This window comes from Siniperca chuatsi, linkage group LG23, assembly GCF_020085105.1.
Source record: "Siniperca chuatsi isolate FFG_IHB_CAS linkage group LG23, ASM2008510v1, whole genome shotgun sequence".
In the NCBI taxonomy this organism is placed as follows: Eukaryota; Metazoa; Chordata; class Actinopteri; order Centrarchiformes; family Sinipercidae; genus Siniperca; species Siniperca chuatsi.
In genome coordinates, this window is record NC_058064.1 from 18,780,323 (window position 1) to 18,802,026 (window position 21,704).

Below are 21,704 nucleotides of genomic sequence, written 5' to 3' on the forward strand. Positions count from 1 at the left end.
ATAGGCAAGACAGCTAAAGTCACTTTGGCTGCTGACAATTAAAGGTCATACAGAGCTGTGTTTTTTTTTCCAACATCCTCTTTCCTAGGGACAGAAATGGTGATGAAACAGGCCCCTGAAAATGAAAAGGACACAGTCATCCACAGTTCTTGTTTTTTGTTCTGTACTAAAATATGAAGTTGTTGCAACTAGTTGTTTGGTGTTCCAGGTTGAAAGTTCTCTACTAGAGGCAAATCCGGCTTTAAAAATAAAAATATCTGCCCTCAGAAGTCAATCTTCTTGGACACAATTTAATTTAATAGCCTGTAGTTCCTCATCATTCGAAGTTTTTTTTTGTGTTTTCTGTAGATAGTTTTATGATTTTACAAACCACACAGCAGGCCTCCTCTCAGGCATCTGTTATTAGGGGTGGGGGAAAATAATCTATTCTTAGATGCATCGCGATTCTCTCTTGAAAAAAATAAAATATATATTTTCTGCATTTACACACCTAATGCGAGTTGTCTAGCTAAACTAAAAGATAATGGAAATAAATTCCTCTGTTTAAGTATGGATCGTTACAAATATGCTATGTTTTAAAAGTAGCAAGTAGTTACACAGTGAGAAAAAATAAATCATGTATAGAAATCAAAAAATGTAGATGCTTCAAGATGCATCGACAATCGTTTTATCATGGCATCGTACCCCTCTGAATTGGAATCAAATCGTGAGGTACCTAGAGAGTCCCGTCCCTATCTGTTATGGTCATAAATAGAGTGCATACATTTTGACACTTTCATTATTGGCTAGACTGCTCAAAACATAGCATGATATAGTCTTTATTTAATCAGGTACAGTAATCTCATTGAGACCAGAGTACATTCATACAAACAGCATCAGAAACTATTACAGACACCTTTTAAAAAAGTTCCAATATGAAAATAATTCTATTTATTTGGTAGTATTGGGTAAGTACTGGATGGCAAGTTCAGTATTTACTCATGTGGTATCAAGTGGTAGCCAGTCCTGAGATCTGATCTGGTGAACAGTAGTTTATTCTTGTAGTGAGGACCAGCCTACTTTTTCATATATTACACAGTGATGAGTATGATATTCATCTCCTGTAATGAAGTGCAAAACACAATAATAAACTGCATCAAGTTGTTTTGAAGTGGAGTGAGCAGCATGTGAGTACAGGATATCTCCATAACCAAGCACTGACATGCTGGTTGATTGCACAATGGTTTCCCTTTCCTCAAGAGAAAAACATGCTCTATTCTGATATAAGAAACCCATTTTTATCTTCAGATTTGTGCCAGTTGTTCCACATGAGGTTTAAAAGTAACACTGCTATCTAACCAAAGTCCTCAAAATGTTTAAGATTGAACAACTTAAATTAGAGTACCTTTATATGTGGGATGTAAAATGGAATTCTGAGTTTTTGTCAGTAAAATATACTTTGTCTTACCTGTATTCAACACAAGTTGCAGGTTATGCAAAGCTTGACTAATCTAGACACAGCTTGAGTTGGCCACATGCATACAAAATTGTATCACCTGCATAAAAAAATATTTTGTATGACGTGTTTGAGTAGGAATATTGTTTATGTGGGTTGTAAATATTAATGGTCCAAATACAGAACCTTGTGGTACCTCTTAGTTATTACAAGGGAGGTCAATCTGAGACCATCAGTACAGATCAGCCTGTGTTCAATCAGAGAAATATGTATGTTCTGAGCAAGCGCATCAAAACTATATCCTCACTGTTTATCTTATAAAGGAACGTCTACATATAGTAAGGTGACTGAGCAAGGATGGGAACCAGTGGCACCTTCAGTCAGCACACACACCCAAACATAAAACACCACTTCCCTCCTCTCAGCTCCCAGGGTTGTGATTCTGCCCTTTCATTTCACCTGAATCATAATCCTCAATAGCCAGTTTTGCAGTGAGCAGGAGGACAATTATAATTACAGATAACTGGGGTGATAACGTTGCTGGCCATCTCTCCCACAGGCCTCCACACACAGTGACACACAATGGGATTGTATACGAGCAGCACTAACAGCCCTTTCCTACGTCTTTGAGTCTTGCTTAGAGTGGGAGTGAGTTTTAATAACACTCCATATCTGTTAGTACTGTTAGTAGTGCAAGCTAATTTCTCACCCCGCCTTCTCCAGAGCCTATTTCAGTGACTGCATAATTAAACTGCTGATGAATAAATTGGTTTGAAAGCCACTTCGGTGTAGTTACTGTTTCTTTTGAATGCTTTCTTCTGGATTGAATTCAATTTGATGAATGTGTACCTTTCTGCGATTTAGCAATAAACCTCTTTTGTGGAGGCTCTGGGGCAGTATGTTATCCCTTGATCACACATTATGAGTGTGCTGTGCCAGGATGGTGTGAGACTTAGACTGTGGGACGTATTGTGTTGCTAGCATATCCTGCTGGGGCCCGTTGGTAGAGAGGATGGCTTCCAACACTAGATGAAAGGCTCTGGGAAGCACGCCAGGTGTCTGCCGCTTCTCCCCTCGCTCTGACATCCTCACAGTCAGGAGGCGCTTCGGGAAGGTTTATGGCAGCCAGCCCCCCCTCCTGTTTCAACCATCCACCACCATTCAGTTTGCTGTCATTTGCATTGTACATACTGTAATGAAAGAGCTGGTGACCTGCTGTTCAGAATAGGCAGCAGTGAAAAGGCACATAGACAGCCATTATGCACTTGAACAATGGGTTTGAGGTAGCTTAGAGGTAAGAGAAGAGGATCTGTGACTAGGAGATCACTGACTGAAGGGATTTGAGCAGCTGAAATTAATGAGAAAAAACTTTTATCCTGTGGCAAATGGTGTAACTGCTTAATGGACTCAATGAATTGCCCTTTGCATGTCGGGCCCGTCGCTTTGGTCCAGTCTCCTGGCACTCTTACTGCTAATGCAGATCGACTGCCTGGCAGGTACCTGGTGGGGGCTGCTGTCTATAAGTATACAAGGATTTGCAAAAATTTTTAGAAATGTGGCTAATTTGGCTAAACAGTAGGCTAAACACTGGCTATATCATATTGGTGGCAGATGGATGACTGTGGATATAGCAGTTGAAAACATTGCTTTTCTCCACGTTTATGCTTGTTGAACAGGTGTTTTGATAAATTCATCCCTACCCTTTGTCTAGTTAATTTGAAAATGCCTTAACATGAGTACTCAGTATATGAGAGCACAGAGCAAAGACGAGGGCAGTCTGGAGGAGATGTGTAACTTACTTTTTAGTTGCATCCACTTTCCTAAAATGTGCTTTGTCTATACTGCCTATAAAAGTATTCAGTTTTCATGTTTGATTGTTTTACAACAGTGAATCAAAGTAGATTTAATGTGGCTTTTTTTACACTGATAAGGGGAAAATACTTTTTAATGTCATATTGAAAATAGATCTTTACAAAGTGATACCTCTGCTTCAATTAGTGCTTTCCTACATTTCCTAGAATGCCTTTTGAAAACAGAGAGTGGTCATGAACGTGGTGCTTTCAGTGGGTTGCTGAATGCCCACATTATTTTATGGAAACTGATAATTTAGCTGTTGGTAGCTTTGATGTGGTCCTGACCACACCCCATACTTAAAATGCAACATGTCTTGTGGCTGCATTCCATCATGGTCAATTGAGACTTCTGTTGTGGAGAAGCTCTACTATACTATAATTGATTTGTCCTTGTGGTAAATACCATAAAACAGCAAAGCATTATTGTTTTGATTGATGTCATAGACTAATGATATCAGACATAGCTTTCCTGCATAGCTTATACTTTGCTTGCTTTTGCCCAGGTATCAACAAAATAAAAAAGCACAATTAAACAAAACAACAGCGTCCCAGAAATGCAAGACGCAATGCCAATAGCTATCCACATATAACTCTTAATATTACTCTATTGATTAATTTTGATTCTGCTGTTAAAAAATTAAATTTGAACTGGCAGAGCTAGGTACAGGGTCTTGCAATGCTTCTGTACATCAGCGGTCGTACTCCGGGTGCTGTTGGCAGAACCGAGCTGACAGCCTGGGCTGATGACACACATTCTCACTACTAAAGTAAATGGGTTAAAGTAAACAGGAAAAGCAAGCTTATCCTCCACGGCTTTAGCTTGGCCTCTGATGTGGAAAAACTGCAAATGAAAGTGTGAAAATATGCAGTAACTTTCAAAAGACTTCAGAAAGTGAACTTCAGATGATGTGGGGGAAGTTGCAGATTTCAACATTAAGGATTTAAGTAAGTGCAGTGCAAAAACTGAGTGTCTCCTGCCAAGATTTGTTCAGTCCTGACTGAACAAATCTGTCTTTTAGCTGGGCCGAGGTGGTGGGTGGGCAGTTGATTTGAGGGCAGTAATTAAGACAGTATGGATTTATGAACACTGAGAATGAAAAAGGCAGGGGCATGTAGCATTACATAGATTGGATAATTTGTAGGTTAAAGTATTGCTTTTTACTATAGGGACCCATAGGACCCTATTGTTGAAATGTTCAAAACCCATTAAACTCTCTGACAGGTACACACACATCCCTCTTGGAGTATCCAATCCATCCAATTCCTTTGGCTCGAGGAGGGTAATATATTGTGCGTCAGCTCACTGGCTGTAGTTACGATGTAGTATATTTTCTGCTGGCTTCGATACTGAGAAGAGAGAGGAGTGGCAGCCATCCTCGCAATCGTGTGTGACATTATGTATGATGCCTGTCCCCTTTTACAAATTTATCCTGTAGCTATTATGCACAAGTACTGTATACAGTCCTACACACAGTGGTACCCTTTGTTGAAGTCATTCAAGCATTCATAAATGTATCCTCCGTTTAGTATACAGAATGTCCTATACTATAGGAGCTATAGAATAATGTGCTTTTTGTAATGTTTTCCTTTTAGGGATGGAGGAAAAGTGCAGCAGTGGTTCAGAATGTTGTAAAACTCTACATTCCAAAGCCAGTTCTCTGAGCGTGAATGAGCTATCTCATATGGAATATGTAAGACAGAGAAACAAATGCTATGAAATTCATTTTATCACAATATTTTTAATATTTTTTTTTTTCACCATATACATTAGGTCACTATTCAAGCCTAAGCTTAACATCCCCTAGAAGTCGATTCTGAATCTGAAATGATCAAGAATTGGAAACAAAAAATAAAGCCTCAGCAAAATGTCAGTATAAATCCTTATAAATCCCGCAACGTGAAATGTTTACAGCCAGGGAGTTTATATCTTGGGTCTGTTAAACTCATCAGTTACAATCATTATTTTTGACGGTACCTATGTGTGGTTTCCCATATTGATAGAAGTGTGATCCATTAATGTGGGAAAAGCCGATGGTAATGCTAGAAGAAGTCATTCACACGGGCCGGTAGTAGAGGAGGTTGTACCAGCGTCTGGTTCAAAAGTAGTTTAGCCAACTTGACTAACATTCATCACCGCAGCTGAGAGCGTTGGAGCAGCCACACGAGTCACGCTGCCCTGCCTTGCGCTGTGCGGCGTCACATTTAGGGCTGGGTATTGTTTAAAAATTTACGATACCAGTACCAAAATCAGTACCCTTAAAGTGATACAGACACCAATAGAGTACTTGATTTGATACCCATCATGTGAATGGAAGCATTCAGTAGGGTAAAATGCCACCACTCCTCCCCATCCAAATGATTTTTACACAAATACATTTTAAAAGTGTTCTTTAATTAAATTTTAATGCAAGAGATAAGTGTAAAGAGCCAACACAACAGACCAGCCTTGTGTGTGCTGAGTAATGGGAAACATTAATGCTGAAGGACTATGAGTTAACAGTTTGAGTCAAGCATAGAGGTTGTATTAGGCTACGTAGCTCTGGTCTGTCTGTTTTACAAACAAACCGCCAAAAAACAAACGCAAAGCCAGCGGTGCTGCTGATACAGCGCATTGTGAGCTGAAGTTTCCCCGGTAAACACACTGAAACACACACTCTCCTGCCTGGCCTGCCTGCTGCTCCTCAGCACCAGCACTCCACACACTGGTCTGGAGCTGGGTCCGGGTCCAAGAAGTGCTCAGTGTGTGTGTGTGTGTGTAGGGGCAGCCTGCTGTATGTAGCTGCTAGCTGTAGCTGCGGTAGTTGGCCAATCACATGTTGCATTAAATCGAAGAACGCTTGCGGTGAATTTTGCTGCGAGCAAAACCATACAAATAGTTTTTTTTTCTAGATGTGGGTACAAAAGGATCTCTCTGTTTCTCTCGGTTTCCATCACAGTTTAGATTGTTTTGAGACAAGACTTACAGCCTGCCATGCTGTTATCCTGCGTAGCTCTGACAAACTGCAAGTCGAATTTGGGTCTTCCCTTGCTTTAATCCTGCACAAATGTGAAACGTAATTTACATACAAACAGATAAAGATACCTTTATCTGTAAACTTGACGTGGATGTGTGACTTTAAAGATTTGTGATGGCATTCTAAAGTAGGGGAAGTTTTGAGTCACTAAACAAGTGCCCTTTGAAATAAATCAGTTTTAGAAGGTTCTGCTTATTTGAAAATTACAGAGTTTTGCAGAACTTTCTCAAGAATTCTCAGTGTAAACCCAAATTATCGTTAAGTGTCTTTGTGCTGCTGCCACAGTCACTTCCATAAAGGGGTGCTTTGTTATTCCGTCTTTTTTGAGAAAACGTTGTCAAAGTCACAGAGTGAATCACGCTCAGCAGGAATTTCCTGCCTGCAGCTGAGCTCTTTTGTCTAATTAAAATGACCAGTGTTCCATTGCAAATGAGCTTTACATTTCTGAATGTGATGGATGCAGTTTGTTTGTTTGGTTGGTCGATTCTGCTATTTTCAGTCTCCTTGAAGGAAGTTTTGGGTTGTTTTACTTCCTTTACCACCACAGTATCAACATGCAAATAACTTCTCTCATCTAACCCCATGATGTGAATCATAGTCATCTCTCTCAGCAGACTACACGTAGACTGCTCCGTTACAACTCTTCTTTTGTAGGCCTGTTAAGAATTTTTTTTTAGCCAATTTCCTCTATCAGGACAGAGCATATTGTTGTTTTTTCATGTGTATAACTACACTTCTGTGAAAGAGGGTTTCCACAACTTGAAATAGCAGCTACTGCGTCTTCAAAATACTTACTATACATATTCTTCCAATATTGACAACATTTACACACTCTTATTCAGCTCCACACTCCTTCAGTTTCTCATGTTCTACCAGCACAAACGCATGCACATGCATGCTATAAGCACTTGTAACATGCAGAGTATACAGTATCCATGCAATTCCATATATTGACAAGTTTGTAGTTGTAATGAGCCATAAAATGCAGCAGAGGCCATACAAACAAGGAAAAAATCTAAACCGTCATAGACCATACTTACCATAGTTTCCCTCTGCAGTGATGGGATATAACTGACATTTTGGGTGCACTGACTTTCAGTTTTACTTTCAAATAAAGGGGTTTAGATAATCTGGCTAAACTGTTAGTTTACAAACTGTTAGTTAAAAGTTAGTCAAATAGGTATAGCACATTTTAAAGCTGCTATAATCAATATTTTTAACAATGGATCAAAGGACTACATGTAATGTGAAAGGTGTCGCTCTTAGTGACAAAGTCAGAAAGCATTATCATCCGACTTTGCATTTCCGCTCACCTCTGCGGAGTCTTTTATGCCGGGTTCAGACTACACAGTATCAGCCCGATAATATCCAGTGTAGTGCATCATAGTGGATGACAGCCGACGCTGCATCTGTCATGCCTCACAACATTGTGACAAAAAGACTAGCATGTTAGAATTGTTTTGCCTTCCACGACGTATTCCAAATGTCGACCAATAGGAGCACAGAACGCTCTTCTGTGCACAACTGTAAACAGAGGAAAGCTGTCGTTTTCTTTCTTTCTTTTTTTAGGCTTTTCCAAATACAAGACAGCCACTATCATACACACCGCCACTGCCCATTCTTGTTCACGAAAGTCGGTCCCTAGCACCTCCTTCCTGCTGACATCACGCACATCGTGAAAGACGGCAAGCTATGATTGGTCGGAGACCAACGTGTAGTTGCAACAGACAAAAATATTGTGTAGACTGAACCTGGCATTAGCGTCTCTCAGCTCATTGTTTTGGTTTTACGGCCTGCAACTTTACTGTTTTACACTGCTCTCATCAACCTTGATGGAGCAGGCAGCTAGCTGGTGACTAGCTGGTGAACATAGTGGAACATATAGCAGCGAAAGACACAGATATTTTTCTCAGGAGTTGGTGGAGACCAGAACAGGGCTAACAGGAGGGTAAACATTAATCAGGTGGGCAGAAACATGATGCCAAATGAATGCAAATGTTGCTCCGTGTCTGCTGGATGTGTACTTAGGTAGCAACTTAATAAGGTGATAATACGTCAGTGTTGTGTTTACAGTTTGTTCTGCTGCCCCCAAATAGCCAAAATGTGTCAGTTTGAACTTCTGACTTTTATGACTAAGCTCAGTTAGCTTTATTAATCAGTGATGTTTGTTGCCAAAGTATTGACTGCTTTTTAAATAGATGAGAAGACTGATACCACTCTCATATCTGTCAGCAGCCGGTCAGCTAAGCTTAGCATAAAGACTGGAAGCAGAGATAAACAGCTAGCCTGGCTCTGACGGGAGTAACAAAATCTAACAGAAACTAGCACCTCAACACACTATGTCTTTTTTTGTTTAACCCAAAGTATAAAAACAACACCTTGTGGTTTTATGGGTGCCAGACTACTTCTTGGCCTGGCCTAGTCAATACATGGAGACTAGTCTGGTTGCCCGGCATACTCACGCTGATGACAAGACTCCAGGAAATAGTCTGGAACATAAGCGTGTTCCAAAAATGTCTAACTATTTGTTGTAAAAAAATTACCTGGCAACAGGCACATTCACATATCTAGCAAACAAAAAATGTGTCAAAGCAGATGGTGGCTTTGAAGTGACTTGCCAGGGAGATTTGGAAACAAAACTGGTGGCATGACGTTTTCACACTATTACTATTACTAAGTTTTTTCACAGTACATTGTACCGTTAGCAACCTTATCAAGTTCTAAATCACATTTCTCGCAAGCTGGTGTCAAATTTGCTGAGAACCACAGCAAGCTGCATTCATGTAGTGCCACTTCTTAGAGCAGCTGCTGTCGACTGTTGAACTACTTGTACACTGAGCTTTACCATCGCTCATCCTTTTTATCCTAATTGCAGAGTACTAACAAAAATGTTGAAAGTTGTTAAAAGTAAATACACAGACCTCAGTTTCACCTTGCCTGAGGAGACTAAATGTGTTTGTTGATGACATCGAAAGCATTTGGTTTGTTTTGCTGATTCACTCTTATGGAAGATGAGACTAAAATCAAATTGAATCCAGTGTGTTGCTGCATCCACAAACGACCTTTGGTTAATGCATCTACAGTACTGACAAACTCTTCAACATGTTTACATGTTCATATGTTACATTTGGCATTGTATCTTTAAATGGCTCCCCTTCTGTGGTGTGTGGGAAAACAGTTAAGCAGGTTAATGGAAACAGTAGCACCGGAGACTGCATTAAAGCTTGCATTATTGGACCCATAATTAGGTCGCAGGAGGGCTGTGCCGTGCATGCGTCTTCCTATGGGGTGATTTTCCATGGTGGCCGGGGCGGCCGCATTGGTTTATTGGTGCAGAAGGGTCTCAGTCAACAACAGCATGAGGAAGAGCCATGTGGTTACAGTAGTGCTTAGTGTACAAGGAGCTCTGACGTGCACTAATAACTGCTTCAATACAATAGATTCAGCCACAGCCTACTTCCTTGTTTTGTGGTGTTGTGTGTTTCAGATGATGTTTGCCGGAAAAACATGTTTAAAAGAGTTGTGTTGTAGTCAAAATGCCTGATAGGGGGTTCATAGAGAGAGAAAAGTAGATAAAGGAAAAGACGGAATGAGAATGATGGATGGGGAGAGTAAACAAATGCTAGTGATGACAACAAGAAAATTACTGGAGGCTCTGACTGATGAGAAAAGAAGAAAAAGAGCAGGAAAGAGAAGGAAAAGCACTCGGAGAGGGAGGTCAAAGTCTCTCGCATGCTCGTTCTCTCTGCCTTGTCTCCTCCCTTCAGTGTTTGGTGTGTGTGTGGGAGAGACGGGACTGAGCTCAGTGGCTTGTCGCACCCGGTTTAGTCTGACCAAGAAGCGGCAGCAGCGACGAGCTCACCTCCCTCGCCTGACTGGCACACGATACGCATTTCCTCTCTTTCTGTAAGTGAACCTTAACACTGTAAAGTGTCAAAACGGGAAGCAGGAGTGGGCAGATTAGACTTTGTGTCAGATTGAGTTGAAGTTGATCGTATTGTGTGCAGTCGCATTTGAAGAATTTTGTTCTGCAATAAGATGTAGACATGTTCAAAAACCTGGCAATCAGTCTTAGAAAATAATTTTTTGTCATGTGGTATTGCCATAGAGGTTTGTTTTTTAAGCTTTCAACTTGTCTTTGTGATAAGGTTTCACACTTGGACACAGAGTCTACTGTGTTGTTTCCACTCCAGCTTGTTGTTTGCTCAGTATGTTGTCACTAGCTGTGTTTCCATCAACATATATTTTTATGCGCATTTTGAAGTATTGCATTAGTAAAGATTGATGGAAACGGCAAAATTAAAAAAACATCCTCAATTTTGCAAAAAAAAAGTTTTTACGCTTGCTTGAGGTAGTTTTTGTCTTTTAATAAAAAGAGTCATAATGGGAGATGGAAACACTTTTTCCAAATAAGATCTAACGCAGCGAACATTTAACTCACATGACTGATCAGCTGTTTCCGAGAGGAGAAGAAGAAGAAGAAGAAGAAGAAGATGCTGTTTCTGCTGTCGGCGTCAACACCACTACTGAATGAAGGCCAACACTCACTAGCACGCTTTGCTTAAGGGCTATGTGTACAGCTAATACTGATCATGCTGCCTCTATTAGCGTGGTGGAGACAGTTGCATGGCTCAATATTTGTTCTCTGTTTCTTCAGAGAGATCCTTGCATGTATCTGAACTGGGTGGACTGCTGCTGGCTGACAGCCAAAGCATGGATCTAATCGAGGCTAATGACAGAGAGGGGAGGTCGGTCTCTGGTTGCTCGCGACATCGAGTGCATTATAGAAACATGATAGTTCCTTAGTGCAATGCTCTCAGGTCCAATTAAAAACCTAATGAAGCCTTCAACTACAGTTTTAAAAGAGACAAAATGAAGTACTTTTATTTTCTATCTGGCAATCACATAACTTAACAGCAAAAATTGCAATCAGGATTCTTATTTGCTACCTAAATGCCTTACCATGTGTGTGGCTCATTTGAATGAGGACAAATTAACCAATTATCTATTGCTGGGATGCAGTTACGTAACAACAGTTTTCCAGGATTGTTGTGTTTCTGTTATTTCATTTTTTCCCCCCACAGAAGAGGCAGGAGTCTTGGCTGCAGCACAGGGGTGAAGGCAGCTGGGCTGGAGTGAGGGTAATCATATTGATAGTTCTGGTCGAGTCTGGAGTTTAGCTTGATGCTGCTTCCGACAACAGGACAGGGAATTGAGCATTCAAATGGTATTACACTGCAGACCACCAAAACACTTATGTGCAATCATATGAATGAATTATAGCCTCGTAATCAGATTGAATTGCCATTTTGTTTTCATTTCATTATTCAGTCTGATATTGTGTTCATGTTGGCTGTTTTCAGTGGTGGAAGAAGTATTCAAATCATTTACTTAAGTAAAAGTAGCAAAACCATAATGTAAAAAGTCCAAGTAAAAGTCCTGTATTACCAGGAAAGGTACTAAAGATATGTGGTATATTATTCTCTCTGTGTTATATTATTGGATCATTATTAGTGATGCATTAATAATAATAATTAGCATGTTATGGTACTGGTTGAGGTGAAGTTCATTTTAATTTATATACTGCTGGCTAGATTAACGTACAGCAATGCATTGTATTTTATATGATTATTATGTTTTGTATATAATAACTTATAGGAATTATAGCTGTTATATTAATGAAGTGGAGTTAAAATTACCATACCCATACCAAATTGTACTTCAGTAAAGTACATGAGTGAAGGTACTTAGTTACATTCCACCACTGGCTATTTTCTGTTTGGGAGGGGCGGTTATGTAGCAAGTGGCATTTCCGTATACTATATCTCTGCATCTGTTCTGCTGTCATTTTGAGTTTACATAGAAGTAGTTAGCAGTAGCAGAGTGTCAGGAGCAAATAACTTACTGTTTGTCATGTCTTTTGTAGAAATATGTCTATTTAAGAGTTGTTATTTCTTTAAGTCGACTTACAACAAGAACAGCTGCGTCTATCTCACCCATGCCTGTGGCCATTTTTCATTCGGAATTTTTCTGGCTTTGGCACAGGAAGTCTTCGATCTTAATCCCGCTAACAAAACTCTGATTGGCTCTGTTGTTTTTCCAACCAAGGAAACAGCCTTCAGTGAGGACAACACCTCGTTGAAAAATTTGTAGATGTGGGCATTGATACAGAGGTCTGGAAACAGACTAAATTAATCATACATTCTGTAGTGTCGAATATAAGATCTTTTTAGTGCTAATTCTACAGCCCCAATTTGCACTGCAGCATTAGCAGCCCACAACTCCCATGCTACAGTGTAGATGTTGCAGTTGGATCCTTTCTGCATTAGTTTATGATGAAATGCAAGGTATACAGCTTTTAATATTTCAACAGCTATCAAGAAACTCTCAAACCCTGATGAATTAACACACACACAGTAGTTAGGAGTCTGCAGACAACACCTCAACTCAAACTCTATGTAATGACATATTTCCATTTTGAACCCCCTGCCGACACTTCAGCTATCTAAAAACAAAGAAATCCAGCTGCGATCAGCCAGTGGTTCCATTTCCTCATTGTTGAGCCAATCCTCGATGATGGTTTGAATTTCAGATGGCTAATGGCCCAGCTCACAGCTTTGCTATGCTGAGACTGGGCCAAATTGCTTACTGCACTTCCTTTAATCAATGGGTAGAGCATTATACTAATTTTATGAAGGCCAGCTCATTCCCACTATGCCTCTACTAAGAATGTATTCCCTTGCGCTATTGTGAGGTGCTTTGAATGAAAATGATCACAAAATAGCATTTGACTTCATTTCACTTCACTTCTGTAGTTAAAATTTTAGTATTGTACCTAAACCGACACCTCCCTCACAACCATTGTAGATCTTCAATATTGCTACCACTCTTCCTCTTAAGAACATTTACCCTGTCACCTCCATGCTGTCCCCGAGCCCCCCCACAGTGATGAAACCGAGACTCCACTCTCTGTGAGGGCCCATGGACCCACTCGGCTACCCCCACCTCCCCTGTTTTAAAGGCTGACGTGCTGAAATGTTACAGTGTAATTAAATGCCGTCTGCAGTCTGTGTGAGGTCGAGCAGAAGTCATGAAAGCTAAAACACGAACAAGACACAAATGTACAAACCACTGTAGATCGTAAAACCAACGGGCATCCTTTTTTTAATCTACTTGCTTCCCAGTTGCCTGTGAGGTGACAGCTTTAGGTTTCATGTTAGCAATGGAGAGAGATGATGAAAAACAGAAATCCATTGGGATTGTTCCTGTTTGCTCTTGTGTCGGAATATGCCCTGCTGCTGAGAATTATCTCTTTATGGATTTCCTGTCAGGCCATACAAGGATTCAGATTTCCTTTATGTCCTCCTCCACCCGTCTCTGGAGCAGAAGTTAAATACTCTACATTTAATTGTAGTTCAGCACCTCCCAACACGTTTAAATTAAATGTACATGTTGCTCTCTGGACAGTATTTTTCAATACTAAAAAGAAAAGGATACTTTAATTAAGTGATCTTTAATGAGCCCATGTAAGCAAATAATGAGATGTAGTGAAAAGAATTATTGAAAAAATGCCAAAAAGAAAAACCACTATAGAGGCTTTTGTACCTTAGCGTCCCTGTTGAAACTCACTACTGTATGTGTTCGCACCATCATGAATTTAGGTTGAAGACTGGGGTAGAGTGTCTGCATAGCCTATACCAATATCAGTCTGATACCAACACTTCCTCACTGCATAGAATTCATAGAGGGATCATTCTTGTAGCCCATAAATTCTTAAGTGGAGATGTTTATACATATCGAACATATAAAATCGTTCTTGACCACAAAGTCAAAAAATCAGTATCAAAGTGATCCAGTGATAGTTGTCTGTACATCCATGAGTACATTGCAAACAGGAACTGCTAATAGTGAATTCAGAATACTTTTAATGGTGCCAGTTTGTCAAAATGTAAACAAATATAAGCTAATAAACATGGTTCAAGTTGTAGTCCACAGCTAACTAACTGACTCCATGGCAACATTTACTTCCTGTTTACATCCCCCAAATCCCCAAATTCTAGGAAATATAGTTGCAAAACTTAGAGCATGATTATCTCCCAAACCGAAGTAAGAAAATAGGTGTGACAAAATCCATTAATGTCCCTTTGACATTGACATTTATCAGACTTTGACCCGTATCAGTCTTTTCAGATTTTCAAGGCAGCAGACTAATATAGGGACTGACATTATAACACACATTCAATGCAGCAGGCTAATTAACAGGAGCCGTTTTTGGACTCACTGTCAGACAGCACACTGCTTCAGATCCTCAGTGATGGCACCATGTTCTCCACACCTGCTCCCCAGCCCAGTGGTGAAAAGCTACACAGACTTAACCAATTTTTGGATTGTAGTAGTCAGACCATTGCCATTGTATTCCAGCAGCCATTGCACATCCATCACATTCTGCCCACACCTTTGTTTCTGTTCATTGGGAATCTTAGGCCCAACATAGCTCTACCAGAGGAATAAATGGCAGTACTTTAGTCATGTTTAAAAAGTGCAGAAGTGATGATGACAAGTCAGGCCTGAACAGTGTCACTTGGGTTGACCAAACTGACACTTCAGGAAGGAAATGTGAACTCTGTAAGTCGTCACCTGCTCTGCATCTGCCTGTTTCTGTTGCTGTTCTGCTTATTGCCTTTCTATACAGTCAACACAGACACTTGAAAGCATAAAACCCTTAGGGACTTACAGGCTGCCCATTCTGATAGATTAAAGATTGTAACTCCTACCTTTTTGCCCACTTTTCAAATTAATGAATACCTTGGGTCTCACAGTGACCAGTGTTTACTACCTTGGCTCAGGTCTCAGTTTGGACAGTGTCTCGGCCAACTGAGTCGACTCTCTGGGCCCATATGATTAGACATTTTATTTATGGCGCACATTGCAGTTCCACTCCAGCTGTAAATCAGCCACCATATGGGCAGCTCCCAAGATCTGCAACTCATAAAGTAGCTCCCCGCCTGCCTGAACTCAGGCTTTGGCCATGGACCCACCTCGTGCTGACAGATGTGTCAGTTCTTTGATGGATAAAGCCACCCTGACACTTCGCATGCTGGGCCGGACTCAGCGTTTTCACAGTCAGCTAGTGCTGCAGAGGAGGATGGTTTGAGAGATGGTGGAATGCAGTACCATGGCACTTTGGCAAACACTGTAGAAATGGCTGCACAATTTGGTATTGCACAAATGAGATGTGCTGTATACGCCGTTTTTCCTAATGAATACAATTTGTTTTTTGTATTCTATGACTGTGGGGAATCTGTGACACTCTTTATTTTAAATTACAGAGCAAATGGAATGTAATCAGAGCAAACTGAATCACATTTCTATGCTGCGTTCATTTTGTAGTTATCCAGCTCAGTTGTTTTTGCATTTTATCCTTTTATCAATACTTTCAATATTTTGTTTTAAGTTATTCATTTATCATTGTATTTTATAACAATTTTCATTTAACGTTTCCACGTTTCATCACTGCAAATCAACAAATCTAAATCTTAAGACGGGCTCACACTACAGGGGTTTTGTGCCCGTTTATCCCCGATTCACCCCTCCCGACAATCAGAGGACAAATCTGGTCTGGGACCTTGGTCGGTACCGATGTTCGGCCCAGATTATCTGGTAATGTGAGGGGTTTACAGATCCAGTCCTATACCTCCCGAGCTGTTTGATGTTTGATATTTAGGAGTTAAAATCTGGGTCAGTACTTTCTGAGCGGGACCACAATAGCCAATGAGACAGACAAGTCTATAAGGAGACGGTGACGCTGACTGTGTTGCCAAGCAACAGTAAACATTCTAGCCCTTGAGGCTAACTTTAGCTAGCATACTGTCTACTGTTGACATAAATTAGAACTGACATGTTGACTGCTTCTCCCCAACCATTTCCTCACCCAGACTCGTGCTTTTGCTTTTGTTTCTTCTCAATGCAAATCATTTAATGTTACCAAAGCAAGTTGTTGCTCCACCTCCGTCTCCATTTTTTATTTACGTCTGTTTTTTATTTACGTCTGCTTCCCCATGAGGTCACGTGAGATAACAAGATCACGTGAGGTGGGGCATCGCTCCCTCTGGCCTGATAATCTTAATAATATCCTATAGTGTGTGATATGCCATTATTTTCAAATCTTGTAGTGTGAACATGTTTGAGATTAGAACACCTGTGAAGTTTCTCCTTATGTGCGTGATGCAACCCGATTTCATAGTCGGTAAGGCTTTTAAAACTCCTGTAGTGTGAGTCTGGCTTTAACTAAAGTAGAATAATCTGCATGATCTTTCAGCATGGATTGCTTTATATCCACTTCTGTTCTGTAAGTGAATAAAGCCACTAGAAAAAGTCTGAACAAGCTAGACTGATCACCTTTACACCGCCCATGCCTGAACACTACACACCTTCGTGTATTGCTACAAATGTGTCCTGTTTGACATATTTTGACTGAAAGAAGGCAGTGTTAGTAGCTGAAATAGCCTACTACTGGTTGTACCTGTTCATCATTTGCATTGATGCATTTAAACTGAAGAAATTAAAGGAGGTAAAACTGTAAGTGCTAATTTAAAAAATCTAAGGTTCAGTGTCAAATTTTTTGTTGGCATACAGAATATCAGCTTGTTTGAATGGAGACGTAAACTTTCAGTGAGTCACCATTTGGGATGGGTATTTTTTTCTGAAACTGTTTCTCTACAAAATTCTTTTCATTTGAACAAAACAAGACCAACTATGTCAGTGTCAGATTTTGTCTTAACACAGCCAGCTGTACAAAAACTAAGACTAAATAGAGTTTAAAATGACCACAATTCTGGTTTAAATCAGTCAAAAAAGAAAATAATCTTTCAGTACCTGACAGTTTACAATACTTTGTAAAAAATGTTTTTTTTTGTTTTTTTTAATGTTTCCAGTCCTAGCAATCAGATTGTATACTGTAGACTATATAAAATACAGTGTATGTTTGTGTAGAGGCCATCATTCGATTTGATGTCAGTTCTAAGAATAATCATGTTTTATTCTTGGGGTCAGAAGAACTTTAGCGAGTTTTCACTAATCAGAAACATTGCTGTTACCATAGAAACATTAGCTTTTAACTGGTTGTTACCTGAACTCAGGTCAATTTTTAGCGTGTGCTTTAGGCTACTCTTATGCTTTCCCAGAACCCTGAAGATGACTATGAATGCCTCCCTATTGCTTTGCTGTAACCAGCTGAAGCTCCTATCTGCCTTGTTTTGATGTCAGGAGTTTACAGTTAGTGCTTATCTTCATGCAAGAAATGAGGCTGACTAGGTTTCACGTTCTCTCGTGATTCTGATGATGATTCTACCTCTCTAGTCTTTTCAGTAAAGTTGATCGCCACTTAAAAGATCAGCATCTGGGGCAAAAACTCTTAATCAGGACATCCCTACAAGACCACTTGTTTTAGGTTGCTTAATTAAGGCAGGCACAGACCAGGCACAGAGAATGAAACAAGATACCTTCATTTGCTGTGGTTTTCCTGGAAACTACAAAAGTTGTTTTCAGTTTATTTGTAGTGGGGTTTGGCAGAGAATACAAATTCCAGGTATTTTTATTTGACTGATTAGAATTGCCAGGAAGTGTGCACATTTTTATGAGGGACATGTTCAGATTATGAACAAACATTCAAGCTCTTGGAAATAGTCCCAACACTGTAGATTGATTTACTTTTGTTACTGCTGCTAATATACCATACATATAAACATTGCAACAGATAAATCCCAGTAATTAGCTTCCGAAATAACAAAGCTCTTAGCTAGGCTTTTTAAACACAGCTGATTAATCCAGTGTCACAACAGCTGTTGTGAGAAACTTCATTATAGTGTGTGGTAGGCGGGAGACTTTCCTATTAACCTAAATGGCTGTTCATTCACTCGCAGGGCACAACCTCAATAACAATACAGTAGCAAGTTACCATTTTACATGTTGAGCAATTAATCAACATTGTTGTCCAACAATTGAACTTTGAGGAGTTCAAAGGCATTTTTGAGAGACACTGAGTAATGTCTTTCATTGATCTCTGGTTGGGAATTGGGTCATCCTGCAACAAAGAGTGGGACATAGAATAATATGACACTGAATATTAAAGATGAATATCTTCACATATTACAGTAGCTACAATAAATTGTCACTTATTGACTGTAGACAAATTTACTTTTTCATTTAAAGCTACTCTATTCAATATTTTTACATTAACAATGGATCAAATGAGGAATCCAGAGAGAATTATCACACGACACTGCAGTTCCCCTCAGTTATACGGATCATTTTAGTGTCTTTCAGCTCATTGGTTTGGTTTTCCAGCCTGCAACTTTACTGTTTTGGTTCACTGTCAGCATCTCATCAGTGTTGTTTTCAGATGCAGCAGGCAGGTGTTTTCAGCTACAAAGCTCAGATAAGCCCACTGTACACTACCTGCCCAGCACAAAGCAGCAGACAGACAAAGTTAGCAACTAACCGGTGAACATAGTGGAGCATTTAGCTCAAGAGTCAGATATATTTCTGAGGAGTTGGTGGAGAGCAAAACAGAGCTAAAAAGTCAGTGAATATTTGACTTACATTTGCAACTTGGCCTGAAAAGCTTTAAAAGATGCAGAGAGGTGGAAGATGCTTCCATACTGGGGCTGATGTGAATTATAGGCTTTCACAGTTACCAGATCTCAACCCAGTTTGAGATCATCTATGGGAGATTTTGGAGCATCTTGTTAGACAGCTCTCTCCACCACCATCATCAAAACACCAAAGGGAATTTTGAATCTTTTGAAAGAATGTTGGTTATCCCTCCAGTAGAGTTCAGAGACTTGGAGAATTTATGACAAGGAACACTGACGCTGTTCTGGAGGATCGTGGAACAACACCTTGCTAAGGCACTTTGTCTGTTTTTTACCCATCTGTATTTGCAGCAACCATATAGTATGAAGAGTATGAAGAGTAACTCCAGAGAGTAGCTATTAAAACATGGTGAATCATGTTTTAATTTAACTTTCCTACATAACTAAAACAAATAGATAAACTAATAAAATGATAATGTTTGTAACCACACAGTCACTGGATTTCTAAGAATGTGCTGTTGCACTGCAGTCTTTGAGGCTTTTTCTATATACTTTCCTTTATCTTTTCTTAGTCTCCTTAGTATTTGATCTTTTTCCATGAAAAAATGTCATGACCTCTACAACAACTTATACACAGACTCGGAGGGAGGATTTGTTAGAAGCTGCATTTTTCAGATTTTGTAGCTTGCACACACAAGACAGTCCATTCCATTAGACCAGTATTTAGGTTTTGTCTTCATAACAATGTGTTTTGATTATAAGCTGAATAAATGGCAAAAGGTGCCCTTCAGATATAGAAAAAAGGGAAAAAAGCTGTTGTTATCTCTTCTTTCCCTGCTACTAAAAAGAAACTGGGTCAGAAATCTGCTGCGAGTGATGTTTAAATATTATGTAATATGTCATGGCATTTTATCCTGCGTAAGCACACTTCATCGTGTCAGGGGCAGAGAGAGCAGCCTGTGTTTAAGCCAGCATTTCCTGTAGAGCTTTGGAAGCTTTGGAGGAGATGGGGGTAATTTCTGTTACAGCATATGTTTCAGTATAGGAATGAACGTGACGTCATTCTCTGCTCAGGACGCCATTACTCCACTATATCTTTACATAGCAAATAGTTGTTTTCTGCTATATTAATGTTCTCATATACAGAACCTAACCTCGTCTGTCAGAGAATCAACTGCTCCACAGTAAAGAATGTTTTTTTTAGAGTTAGCACACTTGTTAGCTCAGACAGCCTTTTCCCCCTCTTCATTAAAACTCTAAAAGTCTGAAGAATCCTGAGAACAACATGCCAGGGGTAGGTACACAGCACAGTACAACGAAAATAGAAAGAAGCTTGGGGAGTTATAGTGACTGACCAGCGCTAGCGTGTTCCCTGCTGGCTAGCATGTTCCCAGCTGGCTAGCATGTTAGTGGTTAGCTCGTCAGCTACAGTTGTTCATTAAGTAGCCCTGCGAGCAGTCACTACGTCACCAATGATTTGCAAGATGACAAAGAGAAGTAAAGCAGGAACAAAATGGTTATAAAATATGATGATAAAAGCAGAGGCAAATTTGCTATTTGTGCAGGTAAAATAAAAAATATATATAAAACCTCCCAAGTGTCCCACAAAATCAGCTTCTCTTGAAATGGGAACAAATAAAACAGATGGCTTTACACCATTACTCCCCTCTCTGCTTTTGCTTTATGTCTCTGCTTCAGAGAGAACTTGAAATATTTCATAGCATCTCCTCCACTGTCCTTGTATGTCATCTAATCGACACAGCAGGCTCCTGGCTTTGGTCTGAAAGCCACATAAAAGGCAGACAAAAATCCCCCCAAACTCAGACAGCAAGATGTCACCTTGTCCTAAATACAGCTTTTTTGTTTTCCCCCTGAAGTGGAACTGGACAACCACACTACACCTTGAGGTGATTGACTCACTCTCACAAAGTCGAACAAAATATGAATAAAAATGCTGTGACACTGACCCGTTCTGAGGTGGAGAGGTATGCAATAATTGCAAACTTATATGAATACATCAGCAGTCAAGGTAGAATTCTGGGCTTTAAATTACATATCTAGTATGTTTTGTCTTTCATGGTAGAACAGACTACTTTGGGATCTAAATGTGTGAGCCATCATTGTGAGTCTATTTGCTCTGAGTCATATCATCTCACTTAACCCTAATCAAACACAGCAGGCTAAGGGTTGCTCACAGTCCTCTGTTGCAGCAATACCTTCCTTTTCTGTATTTTCAGTTGTTGATACCACTTCTGAGTCCGACAATCATACATGTATATCTGTGATCATGTTCACTAACATCCTGGTGTCAGTGATTGCTCAAATCCTCCGGTTTATCTTAATCTGCTGTTTGGTTTACACTTAAATGAAAACTGGCTCACACTACCTGTAGATACTCAAAGTCCAACTGCAGTCTAACAAAAGAATGTGGCTGAATGGGGCAGCTCACAAGGGTTGGTTTTTGGGACTGGAAATGGAAATTCATCTGGATTTTGTTAAAACAAACAACACGATTGTCAGCTGTCATCTCTCCCAGTGTCTGTAACCAGACCTGCAGTCACACAGTACAGCTTTGAAAGAGCCTTTTAAAATGACTGTGAATACTGAGGTGATATTATTTTAACATTTCAATGTAAAGTTGGTGAATAAAATGTAGATATAATATATGAGGTTCAATATATCATTTAGATCACCCTCTAAATGCAAGTGAATGAATGTCTCAATGTCTCATTTTCCTGCATTTAAACCAATTTAAAAAATTATATATTTAATTCTGAAATGTAAAACATTGCAAGCTGGTTCAACTAAA

General features: G+C 39.8%; 1 protein-coding gene across 7 annotated transcripts in view; it reads left to right on the forward strand.

The window, feature by feature from the left end:
• The window catches only part of osbpl8 (oxysterol binding protein-like 8), a 100,197-nt gene that overhangs the window by 27,180 nt on the left and 51,313 nt on the right, over positions 1 to 21,704 (forward strand). Inside the window, exon 1 of one of the 7 annotated variants that reach the window (XM_044186977.1) lies at positions 9,555 to 10,208. The exons of 5 other annotated variants lie outside the window; for them this stretch is intronic. The gene's annotated coding sequence lies outside the window, so the exon portion shown is untranslated. Of the gene's footprint in view, positions 1 to 9,554; positions 10,209 to 21,704 lie in introns of those variants that run through there. One more of the 7 variants, XM_044186975.1, reaches the window with a different exon arrangement.